This window comes from Stenella coeruleoalba (genome assembly GCF_951394435.1).
Source record: "Stenella coeruleoalba genome assembly, contig: scaffold_28, whole genome shotgun sequence".
NCBI lineage: Eukaryota > Metazoa > Chordata > Mammalia > Artiodactyla > Delphinidae > Stenella > Stenella coeruleoalba.
This window is the reverse complement of record NW_027645921.1, coordinates 390,083-405,290: the sequence shown is the minus strand read 5'-3', so window position 1 is coordinate 405,290 and position 15,208 is coordinate 390,083. Positions and strand designations below refer to the sequence as shown.

General features: G+C 43.9%; 2 long non-coding RNA genes across 2 annotated transcripts in view; one reads left to right on the top strand and one right to left on the bottom strand.

Moving 5' to 3' along the window:
• Positions 1-15,208, bottom strand: part of LOC307181475 — a 392,267-nt gene that overhangs the window by 127,311 nt on the left and 249,748 nt on the right. The window lies entirely within an intron of this gene.
• LOC307181472 overlaps positions 11,822-15,208 on the top strand; it is an 88,882-nt gene continuing 85,495 nt past the window's right edge. The window contains exon 1 of the long non-coding RNA XR_013826867.1: positions 11,822-12,024. This is a non-coding gene — a long non-coding RNA (uncharacterized lncRNA). The remainder of the gene's footprint in view (positions 12,025-15,208) is intronic.

The window sequence follows — 15,208 nt, the reverse complement described above, 5'->3', positions numbered from 1 at the left end:
ACTCTGCAGGTTTGTGAATTACAGTGCCCCTGAGCTCCTTTCTTCAACTCGCTTTCTTGTGACCTGGCCGCAACACCACAGGATGGCTTCAGGCCCTAATCTGGTTCCGGCACGGCACGCTGAGCCTTTGGTTATTTCCTCTTCCTGGTGGGAAATGAGAGTTAAATTTGCCCGTCCAGACACCTGCAGCTAGCCTCTCATTGGTTCTCGCTATTCCTGTTCATCTTCCGCAGAAATTGCAAACTGGGCCAAACAGGAGGTTAAAGGCGCTGACTCTCCAAGTGGGGTGAGTGTTAGTAAAGCGTCTGGAATGTTGCACCCGAGTACCAGGGGAGGAAAACTGAGACATATTTGAACACGTCTCCCGTTCACATGGTTGATCATACTTGGGTTCCACATGCATGTTTTAGCTGAAGGAAGAATACCTTAACCAGGAGAGTTAAGACCCGTGTAATGGGTACCATGCAATATGACTTCAAAGGGTCTTCATTTGCTCACCGAACCTCTCCAATCCTATCACTGCTGCGTTTATGCCCCTGTACACATGCTTGATTCTCTTTCGGAGACATAGCAATCCATAGGTTTTAAGATACTTACTAGTCAGGTACATTCTTAGGCCTTTAATATGCGGTGTTGAGTGCATTTCGTTGAGCAAGGAGTAGCTCTTGTCTATTCCATATTTGGCTTAAGGAACTTTATCTGTGCTCATTTCAATCTCTGGTTTTATGCAGCACCCCAACTCACCTTTACCCTTAAGCAAGCATAAGTTGGTTTTCTAAATTTGAGACCCTGTTCTGTTCTGTAATTCAGTTCCTGTGTAGCCAAGTTTACATTCCGTGTATTACTGATATCTTATGATGTTTCTTTTTCTGTGTAACTTATTTCAGTTAGAATCATCATACCTGAATCCACTCATTTTGCTGCTAAGGGCCTGATGACACAGATTTCATTGCTGAGTGATATTGCTTTGTAAGTAAATACCACAACTTCTTTCTCCATTTTTCACTTTCTGCGATGTTGAACTTGTACTGTAAACGAGGTTCTTGTAAACAGAGCCGTTCGAAACTTTGGGGTGGCTGTGTCTTTTTGATTTTAATTTCCCTAAGCTATAGGACCATAAGTGGAAGTGCCCTAGGTTCTGTTGCTTTGTTTTTTAGATGTTTCAGGAAACACCATACACTTCTCCCGAGTGGTTGTTGGCAATTTACATCCCGCCCATCAGCATAACAAGGCTCCCAGTTCTCCATGGCCTGTCCTGCCTTTCTGGATTTTACACTTTTTTCAGATGGCCCTTTTGACCGGGGGGAAGTGAGACTTCATTGTAGTGCAGATTTCCTTTGCAAGCTTGCTTGGTTGGCCAAAAAGGGCCTATGCGTTTTTTCCTGAATATATTCAGGAAAAAACGCATACGCCCTTTTTGGCCAAGTGCATCATTGTGGACGTTCTGCCTCTTTTCCTATGCTTTCAATGCAATTCCAGTCTACCTCCTGAAATCGGTTTCTTGCAATTCTGCCCCGCTTTCAAGTCCTCTTGGCAGCCTTACTTCAGTATATTTTTGGACGATAGCTGTCATTTATAACTCTGCAGGTTTGTGAATTACAGTGCCCCTGAGCTCCTTTCTTCAACTCGCTTTCTTTTGAGCTGCCGCAACACCGCAGGATGGCTTCAGGCCCTAATCTGGTTCCGGTACGGCACGCTGAGCCTTTGGTTATTTCCTCTTCCTGTTGGGAAATGAGAGTTAAATTTGCCCGTCCAGACACCTCCAACTAGCCTCTCATTGGTTCTCGCTATTCCTGTTCATCTTCCGCAGAAATTGCAAACTGTGCCAAACAGGAGGTTAAAGGCGCTGACTCTCCAAGTGAGGAGAGTGTTAGTAAAGCGTCTGGAATGTTGCACCCGAGTACCAGGGGAGGAAAACTGAGACATATTTGAACACGTCTCCCGATCACATGGTTGATCATACTCTGGGTTCCACATGCATATTTTAGCTGAAGGAAGAATACCTAAAACCTGGGTAGGTGAAACCCGTGGAATGGGTACCATGCAATATGACTTCAAAGGGTCTTCATTTGCTCACCGAACCTCTCCAATCCTATCACTGCTGCGTTTATGCCCCTGTACACATGCTTGATTCTCTTTCGGAGACATAGCAATCCATAGGTTTTAAGATACTTACTAGTCAGGTACATTCTTAGGCGTTTAATATGCGGTGTTGAGTGCATTTCGTTGAGCAAGGAGTAGCTCTTGTCTATTCCATATTTGGCTTAAGGAACTTTATCTGTGCTCATTTCAATCTCTGGTTTTATGCAGCACCCCAACTCACCTTTCCCCTTAAGCAAGCATAAGTTGGTTTTCTAAATTTGAGACCCTGTTCTGTTTTGGAATGCAGTTCCTGTGTAGCCAAGTTTACATTCCGTGTATTAGTGATATCTTATGATGTTTCTTTTTCTGTGTGACTTATTTCAGTTAGAATCATCGTACCTGAATCCACTCATTATGCTGCTATGGGCCTGATGACATAGATTTCATTGCTGAGTGATACTGCATTGTACGTAAGTACCCCAAGTTCTTTATCCATTTCTCACTTTCTGTGATATTTAACTTGTACGGTAAACGAGGTTCTTGTAAACGGAGGCGTCCCAAACTTTGGGGTGGCTGTGTCTTTTTGATTTTAATTTCCCTAAGCTATAGGACCATAAGTGGAAGTGCCCTAGGCTCTGTTGCTTTGTTTTTTAGATGTTTCAGGAAACACCATACACTTCTCCCGAGTGGTTGTTGGCAATTTACATCCCGCCCATCAGCATAACAAGGCTCCCAGTTCTCCATGGCCTGTCCTGCCTTTCTGGATTTTACACTTTTTTCAGATGGCCCTTTTGACCGGGGGGAAGTGAGACTTCATTGTAGTGCAGATTTCCTTTGCAAGCTTGCTTGGTTGGCCAAAAAGGGCGTATGCGTTTTTTCCTGAATATATTCAGGAAAAAACGTATACGCCCTTTTTGGCCAAGTGCATCATTGTGGACGTTCTGCCTCTTTTCCTATGCTTTCAATGCAATTCCAGTCTACCTCCTGAAATCGGTTTCCTGCAATTCTGCCCCGCTTTCAAGTCCTCTTGGCAGCCTTACTTCAGTCTATTTTTGGACGATAGCTGTCATTTATAACTCTGCAGGTTTGTGAATTACAGTGCCCCTGAGCTCCTTTCTTCAACTCGCTTTCTTGTGACCTGGCCGCAACACCACAGGATGGCTTCAGGCCCTAATCTGGTTCCGGCACGGCACGCTGAGCCTTTGGTTATTTCCTCTTCCTGGTGGGAAATGAGAGTTAAATTTGCCCGTCCAGACACCTCCAGCTAGTCTCTCATTGGTTCTCGCTAATCCTGTTCATCTTCCGCAGAAATTGCAAACTGGGCCAAACAGGAGGTTAAAGGCGCTGACTCTCCAAGTGGGGTGAGTGTTAGTAAAGCGTCTGGAATGTTGCACCCGAGTACCAGGGGAGGAAAACTGAGACATATTTGAACACGTCTCCCTTTCACATGGTTGATCATACTTGGGTTCCACATGCATGTTTTAGCTGAAGGAAGAATACCTTAACCAGGAGAGTTAAGACCCGTGTAATGGGTACCATGCAATATGACTTCAAAGGGTCTTCACTTGCTCACCGAACCTCTCCAATCCTATTACTGCTGCGTTTATGCCCCTGTACACATGCTTGATTCTCTTTCGGAGACATAGCAATCCATAGGTTTTAAGATACTTACTAGTCAGGTACATTCTTAGGCGTTTAATATGGGGTGTTGAGTCCATTTCGTTGAGCAAGGAGTAGCTCTTGTCTATTCCATATTTGGCTTAAGGAACTTTATCTGTGCTCATTTCAATCTCTGGTTTTATGCAGCACCCCAACTCACCTTTACCCTTAAGCAAGAATAAGTTGGTTTTCTAAATTTGAGACCCTGTTCTGTTCTGTAATTCATTTCCTGTGTAGCCAAGTTTACATTCCGTGTATTACTGATATCTTATGATGTTTCTTTTTCTGTGTGACTTATTTCAGTTAGAATCATCATACCTGAATCCACTCATTGTGCTGCTAAGGGCCTGATGACACAGATTTCATTGCTGAGTGATATTGCTTTGTAAGTAAATACCACAACTTCTTTATCCATTTTTCACTTTCTGCGATGTTGAACTTGTACTGTAAACGAGGTTCTTGTAAACAGAGCCGTCCCAAACTTTGGGGTGGCTGTGTCTTTTTGATTTTAATTTCCCTAAGCTATAGGACCATAAGTGGAAGTGCCCTAGGTTCTGTTGCTTTGTTTTTTAGATGTTTCAGGAAACACCATACACTTCTCCCGAGTGGTTGTTGGCAATTTACATCCCGCCCATCAGCATAACAAGGCTCCCAGTTCTCCATGGCCTGTCCTGCCTTTCTGGATTTTACACTTTTTTCAGATGGCCCTTTTGACCGGGGGGAAGTGAGACTTCATTGTAGTGCAGATTTCCGTTGCAAGCTTGCTTGGTTGGCCAAAAAGGGCGTATGCGTTTTTTCCTGAATATATTCAGGAAAAAACGCATACGCGCTTTTTGGCCAAGTGCATCATTGTGGACGTTCTGCCTCTTTTCCTATGCTTTCAATGCAATTCCAGTCTACCTCCTGAAATCGGTTTCCTGCAATTCTGCCCTGCTTTCAAGTCCTCTTGGCAGCCTTACTTCAGTATATTTTTGGACGAGAGCTGTCATTTATAACTCTGCAGGTTTGTGAATTACAGTGCCCCTGAGCTCCTTTCTTCAACTCGCTTTCTTGTGAGCTGCCAGAAACACCGCAGGATGGCTTCAAGCCCTAATCTGGTTCCGGCACGGCACGCTGAGCCTTTGATTAATTCCTCTTCCTGGTGGGAAATGAGAGTTAAATTTGCCCGTCCAGACACCTCCAGCTAGTCTCTCATTGGTTCTCGCTATTCCTGTTCATCTTCCGCAGAAATTGCAAACTGGGCGAAACAGGAGGTTAAAGGGACTGACTCTCCAAGTCGGGAGAGTGTTAGTAAAGCGTCTGGAATGTTGCACGCGAGTACCAGGGTACGAAAACTGAGACATAATTGAACACGTCTCCCGATCACATGGTTGATCATACTCTAGGTTCCACATGCATGTTTTAGCTGAAGGAAGAATACCTTAAACCTGGGTATTTAAAACCCGTGGAATGGGTACCATGCAATATGACTTCAAAGGGTCTTCATTTGCTCACCGAACCTCTCCAATCCTATCACTGCTGCGTTTATGCCCCTGTACACAAGCTTGATTCTCTTTCGGAGACATAGCAATCCATAGGTTTTAAGATACTTACTAGTCAGGTACATTCTTAGGCGTTTAATATGTGGTGTTGAGTCCATTTCGTTGAGCAAGGAGTAGCTCTTGTCTATTCCATAGTTGGCTTAAGGAACTTTATCTGTGCTCATTTCAATCTCTGGTTTTATGCAGCACCCCAACTCACCTTTCCCCTTAAACAGGCATAAGTTGGTTTTCTAAATTTGAGACCCTGTTCTGTTTTGGAATGCAGTTCCTGTGTAGCCAAGTTTACATTCCGTGTATTACTGATATCTTATGATGTTTCTTTTTCTGTGTGACTTATTTCAGTTAGAATCATCGTACCTGAATCCACTCATTATGCTGCTACGGGCCTGATGACATAGATTTCATTGCTGAGTGATACTGCATTGTACGTAAGTACCACAAGTTCTTTATCCATTTTTCACTTTCTGTGATATTGAACTTGTACGGTAAATGAGGTTTTTGTAAACGGAGGCGTCCCAAACTTTGGGGTGGCTGTGTCTTTTTGATTTTAATTTCCCTAAGGTATAGGACCATAAGTGGCAGTGCCCTAGGCTCTGTTGCTTTGTTTTTTAGATGTTTCAGGAAACACCATACACTTCTCCCGAGTGTCTGTTGGCAATTTACATCCCGCCCATCAGCATAACAAGGCTCCCAGTTCTCCATGGCCTGTCCTGCCTTTCTGGATTTTACACTTTTTTCAGATGGCCCTTTTGACCGGGGGGAAGTGAGACTTCATTGTAGTGCAGATTTCCTTTGCAAGCTTGCTTGGTTGGCCAAAAAGGGCGTATGCGTTTTTTCCTGAATATATTCAGGAAAAAACGCATACGCCCTTTTTGGCCAAGTGCATCATTGTGGACGTGCTGCCTCTTTTCCTATGCTTTCAATGCAATTCCAGTCTACCTCCTGAAATCGGTTTCCTGCAATTCTGCCCCGCTTTCAAGTCCTCTTGGCAGCCTTACTTCAGTCTATTTTTGGACGATAGCTGTCATTTATAACTCTGCAGGTTTGTGAATTACAGTGCCCCTGAGCTCCTTTCTTCAACTCGCTTTCTTGTGACCTGGCCGCAACACCGCAGGATGGCTTCAGGCCCTAATCTGGTTCCGGTACGGCACGCTGAGCCTTTGGTTATTTCCTCTTCCTGGTGGGAAATGAGAGTTAAATTTGCCCGTCCAGACACCTCCAGCTAACCTCTCATTGGTTCTCGCTATTCCTGTTCATCTTCCGCAGAAATTGCAAACTGGGCCAAACAGGAGGTTAAAGGCGCTGACTCTCCAAGTGGGGAGAGTGTTAGTAAAGCGTCTGGAATGTTGCACCCGAGTACCAGGGGAGGAAAACTGAGACATATTTGAACACGTCTCCCGTTCACATGGTTGATCATACTTGGGTTCCACATGCATGTTTTAGCTGAAGGAAGAATACCTTAAACCTGGAGAGTTGAGACCCGTGTAATGGGTACCATGCAATATGACTTCAAAGGGTCTTCATTTGCTCACCGAACCTCTCCAATCCTATCCCTGCTGCGTTTATGCCCCTGTACACATGCTTGATTCTCTTTCGGAGACATAGCAATCCATAGGTTTTAAGATACTTACTAGTCAGGTACATTCTTAGGCGTTTAATATGCGGTGTTGAGTCCATTTCGTTGAGCAAGGAGTAGCTCTTGTCTCTTCCATATTTGGCTTAAGGAACTTTATCTGTGCTCATTTCAATCTCTGGTTTTATGCAGCACCCCAACTCACCTTTCCCCTTAAGCAAGCATAAGTTGGTTTTCTAAATTTGAGACCCTGTTCTGTTCTGTAATTCAGTTCCTGTGTAGCCAAGTTTACATTCCATGTATTACTGATATCTTATGATGTTTCTTTTTCTGTGTGACTTATTTCAGTTAGAATCATCATACCTGAATCCACTCATTGTGCTGCTAAGGGCCTGATGACATAGATTTCATTGCTGAGTGATATTGCTTTGTAAGGAAATACCACAACTTCTTTATCCATTTTTCACTTTCTGCGATGTTGAACTTGTACTGTAAACGAGGTTCTTGTAATCAGAGGCATCCCAAACTTTGGGGTGGCTGTGTCTTTTTGATTTTAATTTCCCTAAGCTATAGGACCATAAGTGGAAGTGCCCTAGGCTCTGTTGCTTTGTTTTTTAGATGTTTCAGGAAACACCATACACTTCTCCCGAGTGTCTGTTGGCAATTTACATCCCGCCCATCAGCATAACAAGGCTCCCAGTTCTCCATGGTGTGTCCTGCTTTTCTGGATTTTACACATTGTTCAGATGGCCCCTTTGACCGGGGGGAAGTGAGACTTCATTGTACTGCAGATTTCCTTTGCAAGCTTGCTTGGTTGGCCAAAAAGGGCGTATGCGTTTTTTCCTGAATATATTCAGGAAAAAACGCATACGCCCTTTTTGGCCAAGTGCATCATTGTGGACGCTCTGCCTCTTTTCCTATGCTTTCAATGCAATTCCAGTCTACCTCCTGAAATCGGTTTCCTGCAATTCTGCCCCGCTTTCAAGTCCTCTTGGCAGCCTTACTTCAGTCTATTTTTGGACGATAGCTGTCATTTATAACTCTGCAGGTTTGTGAATTACAGTGCCCCTGAGCTCCTTTCTTCAACTCGCTTTCTTTTGAGCTGGCCGCAACACCACAGTATGGCATTAGGCCCTAATCTGGTTCCGGCCCGGCATGCTGAGCCTTTGGTTAATTCCTCTTCCTGGTTGGAAATGAGAGTTAAATTTGCCCGTCCAGACACCTCCAGCTAGTCTCTCATTGGTTCTCGCTATTCCTGTTCATCTTCCCAAGAAATTGCAAACTGGGCCAAACAGGAGGTTAAAGGGACTGACTCTCCAAGTTGGGAGAGTGTTAGTAAAGCGTCTGGAATGTTGCACCCGAGTACCAGGGTACGAAAACTGTGACATATTTGAACACGTCTCCCGATCACATGGTTGATCATACTCTAGGTTCCACATGCATGTTTTAGCTGAAGGCAGAATACCTTAAACCTGGGGAGTTGAGACCCGTGTAAAGGGTACCATGCAATATGACTTCAAAGGGTTTTCATTTGCTCACTGAACCTCTCCAATCCTATCACTGCTGCGTTTATGCCCCTGTACACAAGTTTGATTCTCTTTTGGAGACATAGCAATCCATAGGTTTTAAGATACTTACTACTCAGGTACATTCTTAGGCGTTTAATATGGAGTGTTGAGTCCACTTCGTTGAGCAAGGAGTAGCTCTTGTCTATTCCATATTTGGCTTAAGGAACTTTATCTGTGCTCATTTCAATCTCTGGTTTTATGCAGCACCCCAACTCACCTTTACCCTTAAGCAAGCATAAGTTGGTTTTCTAAATTTGAGATCCTGTTCTGTTTTGGAATTCAGTTCCTTTGTAACCAAGTTTACATTCCGTGTATTAGTGATATCTTATGATGTTTCTTTTTCTGTGTGACTTATTTCAGTTAGAATTATCGTACCTGAATCCACTCATTATGCTGCTACGGGCCTGATGACATAGATTTCATTGCTGAGTGATACTGCATTGTACGTAAGTACCACAAGTTCTTTATCCATTTTTCACTTTCTGTGATATTGAACTTGTACGGTAAACGAGGTTCTTGTAAACAGAGGTGTCCCAAACTTTGGGGTGGCTGTGTCTTTTAGATTTTAATTTCCCTAAGCTATAGGACCATAAGTGGAAGTGCCCTAGGCTCTGTTGCTTTGTTTTTTAGATGTTTCAGGAAACACCATACACTTCTCCCTAGTGTCTGTTGGCAATTTACATCCCGCCCATCAGCATAACAAGGCTCCCAGTTCTCCATGGCCTGTCCTGCCTTTCTGGATTTTACACTTTTTTCAGATGGCCCTTTTGACCAGGGGGAAGTGAGACTTCATTGTAGTGCAGATTTCCTTTGCAAGCTTGCTTGGTTGGCCAAAAAGGGCGTATGCGTTTTTTCCTGAATATATTCAGGAAAAAACGCATACGCCCTTTTTGGCCAAGTGCATCATTGTGGACGTTCTGCCTCTTTTCCTATGCTTTCAATGCAATTCCAGTCTACCTCCTGAAATCGGTTTCCTGCAATTCTGCCCCGCTTTCAAGTCCTCTTGGCAGCCTTACTTCAGTCTATTTTTGGAAGATAGCTGTCATTTATAACTCTGCAGGTTTGTGAATTACAGTGACGCTGAGCTCCTTTCTTCAACTCGCTTTCTTGTGACCTGGCCGCAACACCGCAGGATGGCTTCAGGCCCTAATCTGGTTCCGGCCCGGCAAGCTGAGCCTTTGGTTAATTCCTCTTCCTGGTGGGAAATGAGAGTTAAATTTGCCCGTTCAGACACCTCCAGGTAGTCTCTCATTGGTTCTCGCTATTCCTGTTCATCTTCCGCAGAAATTGCAAACTGGGCCAAACAGGAGGTTAAAGGGACTGACTCTCCAAGTTGGGAGAGTGTTAGTAAAGCGTCTGGAATGTTGCACCCGAGTACCAGGGTACGAAAACTGTGACATATTTGAACACGTCTCCCGATCACATGGTTGATCATACTCTAGGTTCCACATGCATGTTATAGCTGAAGGCAGAATACCTAAAACCTGGGTAGTTGAAACCCGTGGAATGGGTACCATGCAATATGAATTCAAAGGGTCTTCATTTGCTCACTGAACCTCTCCAATCCTATCACTGCTGCGTTTATGCCCCTGTACACATGCTTGATTCTCTTTCAGAGACATAGCAATCCATCGGTTTTAAGATACTTACTAGTCAGGTACATTCTTAGGCGTTTAATATGCGGTGTTGAGTCCATTTCGTTGAGCAAGGAGTAGCTCTTGTCTATTCCATATTTGGCTTAACGAGCTTTATCTGTGTCATTTCAATCTCTGGTTTTATGCAGCACCCCAACTCACCTTTCCCCTTAAGCAAGCATAAGTTGGTTTTCTAAATTTGAGACCCTGTTCTGTTCTGTAATTCAGTTCCTGTGTAGCCAAGTTTACATTCCGTGTATTACTGATATTTTATGATGTTTCCTTTTCTGTGTGCCTTATTTCAGTTAGAATCATCATACCTGAATCCACTCATTGTGCTGCTAAGGGCCTGATGACACAGTTTCCATTGCTGAGTGATATTGCTTTGTAAGTAAATACCACAACTTCTTTATCCATTTTTCACTTTCTGCGATGTTGAACTTGTACTGTAAACGAGGTTCTTGTAAACAGAGCCGTTCCAAACTTTGGGGTGGCTGTGTCTTTTTGATTTTAATTTCCCTAAGCTATAGGACTATAAGTGGAAGTGCCCTAGGTTCTGTTGCTTTGTTTTTTAGATGTTTCAGGAAACACCATACACTTCTCCCGAGTGGTTGTTGGCAATTGACATCGCGCCCGTCAGCATAACAAGGCTCCCAGTTCTCCATGGCCTGTCCTGCCTTTCTGGATTTTACACTTTTTTCAGATGGCCCTTTTGACCGGGGGGAAGTGAGACTTCATTGTAGTGCAGATTTCCTTTGCAAGCTTGCTTGGTTGGCCAAAAAGGGCGTATGCGTTTTTTCCTGAATATATTCAGGAAAAAACACATACGCACTTTTTGGCCAAGTGCATCATTGTGGACGTTCTGCCTCTTTTCCTATGCTTTCAATGCAATTCCAGTCTACCTCCTGAAATCGGTTTCCTGCAATTCTGCCCCTCTTTCAAGTCCTCTTGGCAGCCTTACTTCAGTCTATTTTTGGACGATAGCTGTCATTTATAACTCTGCAGGTTTGTGAATTACAGTGCCCCTGAGCTCCTTTCTTCAACTCGCTTTCTTGTGAGCTGGCCGCAACACCGCAGGATGTCTTCAGGCCCTAATCTGGTTCCGGCACGGCACGCTGAGCCTTTGGTTAATTCCTCTTCCTGGTGGGAAATGAGAGTTAAATTTGCCCGTCCAGACACCTCCAGCTTGTTTCGCATTGGTTCTCGCTATTCCTGTTCATCTTCCGCAGAAATTGCAAACTGGGCCAAACAGGAGGTTAAAGGGACTGACTCTCCAAGTCGGGAGAGTGTTAGTAAAGCGTCTGGAATGTTGCACCCGAGTACCAGGGTACGAAAACTGAGACATATTTGAACACGTCTCCCGATCACATGGTTGATCATACTCTGGGTTCCACATGCATGTTTTAGCTGAAGGAAGAATACCTAAAACCTGGGTAGTTGAAACCCGTGGAATGGGTACCATGCAATATGACTTCAAAGGGTCTTCATTTGCTCACCGAACCTCTCCAATCCTATCACTGCTGCGTTTATGCCCCTGTACACATGCTTGATTCTCTTTTGGGGACATAGCAATCCATAGGTTTTAAGATACTTACTAGTCAGGTACATTCTTAGGCGTTTAATATGCGGTGTTGAGTCCATTTCGTTGAGCAAGGAGTAGCTCTTGTCTATTCCATATTTGGCTTAAGGAACTTTATCTGTGCTCATTTCAATCTCTGGTTTTATGCAGCACCCCAACTCACCTTTCCCCTTAAGCAAGCATAAGTTGGTTTTCTAAATTTGAGACCCTGTTCTGTTCTGTAATTCAGTTCCTGTGTAGCCAAGTTTACATTCCGTGTATTACTGATATCTTATGATGTTTCCTTTTCTGTGTGCCTTATTTCAGTTAGAATCATCATACCTGAATCCACTCATTGTGCTGCTAAGGGCCTGATGACACAGTTTCCATTGCTGAGTGATATTGCTTTGTAAGTAAATACCACAACTTCTTTATCCATTTTTCACTTTCTGCGATGTTGAACTTGTACTGTAAACGAGGTTCTTGTAAACAGAGCCGTTCCAAACTTTGGGGTGGCTGTGTCTTTTTGATTTTAATTTCCCTAAGCTATAGGACCATAAGTGGAAGTGCCCTAGGTTCTGTTGCTTTGTTTTTTAGATGTTTCAGGAAACACCATACACTTCTCCCGAGTGGTTGTTGGCAATTTACATCCCGCCCGTCAGCATAACAAGGCTCCCAGTTCTCCATGGCCTGTCCTGCCTTTCTGGATTTTACACTTTTTTCAGATGGCCCTTTTGACCGGGGGGAAGTGAGACTTCATTGTAGTGCAGATTTCCTTTGCAAGCTTGCTTGGTTGGCCAAAAAGGGCGTATGCGTTTTTTCCTGAATATATTCAGGAAAAAACGCATACGCCCTTTTTGGCCAAGTGCATCATTGTGGACGTTCTGCCTCTTTTCCTATGCTTTCAATGCAATTCCAGTCTACCTCCTGAAATCGGTTTCCTGCAATTCTGCCCCGCTTTCAAGTCCTCTTGGCAGCCTTACTTCAGTCTATTTTTGGAAGATAGCTGTCATTTATAACTCTGCAGGTTTGTGAATTACAGTGACCCTGAGCTCCTTTCTTCAACTCGCTTTCTTTTGACCTGGCCGCAACACCGCAGGATGTCTTCAGGCCCTAATCTGGTTCCGGCACGGCACGCTGAGCCTTTGGTTAATTCCTCTTCCTGGTGGGAAATGAGAGTTAAATTTGCCCGTTCAGACACCTCCAGGTAGTCTCTCATTGGTTCTCGCTATTCCTGTTCATCTTCCGCAGAAATTGCAAACTGGGCCAAACAGGAGGTTAAAGGGACTGACTATCCAAGTTGGGAGAGTGTTAGTAAAGCGTCTGGAATGTTGCACCCGAGTACCAGGGTACGAAAACTGTGACATATTTGAACACGTCTCCCGATCACATGGTTGATCATACTCTAGGTTCCACATGCATGTTTTAGCTGAAGGCAGAATACCTTAAACCTGGGTAGTTGAAACCCGTGGAATGGGTACCATGCAATATGACTTCAAAGGGTCTTCATTTGCTCACCGAACCTCTCCAATCCTATCACTGCTGCGTTTATGCCCCTGTACACATGCTTGATTCTCTTTTGGGGACATAGCAATCCATAGGTTTTAAGATACTTACTAGTCAGGTACATTCTTAGGCGTTTAATATGCGGTGTTGAGTCCATTTCGTTGAGCAAGGAGTAGCTCTTGTCTATTCCATATTTGGCTTAAGGAACTTTATCTGTGCTCATTTCAATCTCTGGTTTTATGCAGCACCCCAACTCACCTTTCCCCTTAAGCAAGCATAAGTTGGTTTTCTAAATTTGAGACCCTGTTCTGTTCTGTAATTCAGTTCCTGTGTAGCCAAGTTTACATTCCGTGTATTACTGATATCTTATGATGTTTCTTTTTCTGTGTGACTTATTTCAGTTAGAATCATCATACCTGAATAAACTCATTGTGCTGCTAAGGGCCTGATGACATAGATTTCATTGCTGAGTGATATTGCTTTGTAAGTAAATACCACAACTTCTTTATCCATTTTTCACTTTCTGCGATGTTGAACTTGTACGGTAAACGAGGTTCTTGTAAACAGAGGCGTCCCAAACTTTGGGGTGGCTGTGTCTTTTTGATTTTAATTTCCCTAAGCTATAGGACCATAAGAAGAAGTGCCCTAGGCTCTGTTGCTTTTTTTTTTCGATGTTTCAGGAAACACCATACACTTCTCCCGAGTGTCTGTGGCAATTTACATCCCGCCCATCAGCATAACAAGGCTCCCAGTTCTCCATGGCCTGTCCTGCCTTTCTGGATTTTACACTTTTTTCAGATGGCCCTTTTGACCGGGGGGAAGTGAGAGTTCATTGTAGTGCAGATTTCCTTTGCAAGCTTGCTTGGTTGGCCAAAAAGGGCGTATGCGTTTTTTCCTGAATATATTCAGGAAAAAACGCATACACCCTTTTTGGCCAAGTGCATCATTGTGGACGTTCTGCCTCTTTTCCTATGCTTTCAATGCAATTCCAGTCTACCTCCTGAAATCGGTTTCCTGCAATTCTGCCCCGCTTTCAAGTCCTCTTGGCAGCCTTACTTCAGTCTATTTTTGGACGATAGCTGTCATTTATAACTCTGCAGGTTTGTGAATTACAGTGTCCCTGAGCTCCTTTCTTCAACTCGCTTTCTTGTGACCTGGCCGCAACACTGCAGGATGGCTTCAGGCCCTAATCTGGTTCCGGCCCGGCACGCTGAGCGTTTGGTTAATTCCTCTTCCTGGTGGGAAATGAGAGTTAAATTTGCCCGTCCAGACACCTCCAGCTAGCCTCTCATTGGTTCTCGCTATTCCTGTTCATCTTCCGCAGAAATTGCAAACTGGGCCAACAGGAGGTTAAAGGGACTGACTCTCCAAGTCGGGAGAGTGTTAGTAAAGCGTCTGGAATGTTGCACCCGAGTACCAGGGTACGAAAACTGAGACATATTTGAACACGTCTCCCGATCACATGGTTTATCATACTCTAGGTTCCACATGCATGTTTTAGCTGAAGGCAGAATACCTTAAACCTGGGTAGTTGAAACCCGTGGAATGGGTACCATGCAATATGACTTCAAAGGGTCTTCATTTGCTCACCGAACCTCTCCAATCCTATCACTGCTGCGTTTATGCCCCTGTACACATGCTTGATTCTCTTTTGGAGACATAGCAATCCATAGGTTTTAAGATACTTACTAGTCAGGTACATTCTTAGGCTTTTAATATGGGGTGTTGAGTCCATTTCGTTGAGCAAGGAGTAGCTCTTGTCTATTCCATATTTGGCTTAAGGAACTTTGTCTGTGCTCATTTCAATCTCTGGTTTTATGCAGCACCCCAACTCACCTTTACCCTTAAGCAAGCATAAGTTGGTTTTCTAAATTTGAGACCCTGTTCTGTTCTGTAATTCAGTTCCTGTGTAGCCAAGTTTCCATTCCGTGTATTACTGATATCTTATGATGTTTCTTTTTCTGTGTGACTTATTTCAGTTAGATTCATCGTACCTGAATCCACTCATTGTGCTGCTAAGGGCCTGATGACACAGATTTCATTGCTGAGTGATATTGCTTTGTAAGTAAATACCACAACTTCTTTAT